Source organism: Perkinsus marinus (genome assembly GCF_000006405.1).
Source record: "Perkinsus marinus ATCC 50983 genomic scaffold scf_1104296954188, whole genome shotgun sequence".
Taxonomy (NCBI): domain Eukaryota; phylum Perkinsozoa; order Perkinsida; family Perkinsidae; genus Perkinsus; species Perkinsus marinus.
The window spans coordinates 1-1,771 of record NW_003208220.1 but is presented as its reverse complement, the minus strand read 5'-3'; the positions used below and the strand labels follow the sequence as shown (position 1 = coordinate 1,771).

Below are 1,771 nucleotides of genomic sequence, written 5' to 3'. Positions count from 1 at the left end.
CAGGTGAACGTAGTGAAGTAGCATGGTGTAAGCCTTGACCCAGGTTGTGGACACAGTATGCCCACAGTGACTTACGTGGATCCAAATTACAGTCACGTCGGGTGGATAAGATCCTCGTCGTAGCATGGATCTGATTGCAAGATGTGAGGACGGTGTTCCCAAGTTGTGAGTGCGACGAATCCCTGCAGCAGGATACTAAAAATAAGTTTCCGACAGCGGCAGGATTCGAACCTGCGCGGGCAGAGCCCAGTGGATTTCTAGTCCACCTCCTTAACCACTCGGACACGCTGTCTGCGACGACGCTGGGTATCCTAGGTCTTCCGATGTAACCTATCCTGGATCGCTCGCTAATATCCTGTTTGCTAGAACGCGATATTCCAAGCGGTTCGAGAATATCTCCGGTCGTTACATATCCCTGCAACAGAGATGACCACGTGCAACTTGCACGGTACAACGACACCTGGGAGATTCGAACTCCCGCGGGCAGAGCCCAACGGCTTAGCAGGCCGCCGCCTTAACCACTCGGCCAAAGTGTCTAGTCATAAATTTCAATTTGAGTTCCCAAATTCATCCGCTTGATGGGTGCTCCACACGACTGGTGATTGGTGACGTTATGGGGCTAAAGCAAAGAAATATCATGTGGGTATACTCCGATTTTGTCGAAGCGTGTCACCAGCTTCCGAAATTCAAGTCTTACTCCTAGGCTGGATCAGGGAGATTCGAGAGCCCGCATCTCCTTCATCCTCGATGCGCAATACGGTGACACGCCTCTCTTCATGTTTCCTTGTGCGTAACCATTAGTCCCTCTTGTATTACCACTCCTGGCGGAAAATATCTTGGATCCGTACATCACGTGTCGTTGTGAGATATCAAAAAGTGAGTTGATGGCAACTTCCACAGGCGTGCGAGGTGAGGCCCGGATGGAGTTGTATTAGTTGTGCATAAGTGAGTCCTTGCACCAGATGGTGGTTGTTCGAATCGTAATGTACAACCGCATGGTGATCTTGGGTTGAGTGAATGCGAGTCCTTGTGCATCGGAGCCGTGACGGCTCAGCCGTCCCCGCTACCCCTCTGCGCAATGTTGAGCTTATGAGTCTGATGTCATATAGCTTATGAGATACCTGGCGACTGGCTTTTCCAGGCTAATTACCCTTGTCCAAGGGGGGTGGGGTGCGTCATACGAGCCGGTGGATTATCCGGTGTAGGCTTCGCTTTCCAGGTGAAACGTAGTGAAGTAGCATGGTGTAAGCCTTGACCCAGGTTGTGGACACAGTATGCCCACAGTGACTTACGTGGATCCAAATTACAGTCACGTCGGGTGGATAAGATCCTCGTCGTAGCATGGATCTGATTGCAAGATGTGAGGACGGTGTTCCCAAGTTGTGAGTGCGACGAATCCCTGCAGCAGGATACTAAAAATAAGTTTCCGACAGCGGCAGGATTCGAACCTGCGCGGGCAGAGCCCAGTGGATTTCTAGTCCACCTCCTTAACCACTCGGACACGCTGTCTGCGACGACGCTGGGTATCCTAGGTCTTCCGATGTAACCTATCCTGGATCGCTCGCTAATATCCTGTTTGCTAGAACGCGATATTCCAAGCGGTTCGAGAATATCTCCGGTCGTTACATATCCCTGCAACAGAGATGACCACGTGCAACTTGCACGGGTACAACGACACCTGGGAGATTCGAACTCCCGCGGCAGAGCCAACGGCTTAGCAGGCCGCCGCCTTACCACTCGGGCAAAGTGTCTAGTCATAAATTTCAATTTG

General features: G+C 51.6%; 4 non-coding genes across 4 annotated transcripts; all 4 read right to left on the bottom strand.

Annotated features, from left to right (window-relative positions):
- Positions 1 to 210: 210 nt before the first annotated feature.
- On the bottom strand, positions 211 to 292 carry Pmar_PMAR012998. The gene has a single exon. It is a non-coding gene; the product is annotated as a tRNA-Ser (tRNA).
- A 162-nt stretch (positions 293 to 454) lies between these two features.
- Positions 455 to 536, bottom strand: Pmar_PMAR012997. The gene has a single exon. It is a non-coding gene; the product is annotated as a tRNA-Ser (tRNA).
- An 891-nt stretch (positions 537 to 1,427) lies between these two features.
- Pmar_PMAR012996 lies at positions 1,428 to 1,509 on the bottom strand. The gene has a single exon. It is a non-coding gene; the product is annotated as a tRNA-Ser (tRNA).
- A 163-nt stretch (positions 1,510 to 1,672) lies between these two features.
- On the bottom strand, positions 1,673 to 1,751 carry Pmar_PMAR012995. Its single transcript has one exon. It is a non-coding gene; the product is annotated as a tRNA-Ser (tRNA).
- Positions 1,752 to 1,771: the final 20 nt, after the last annotated feature.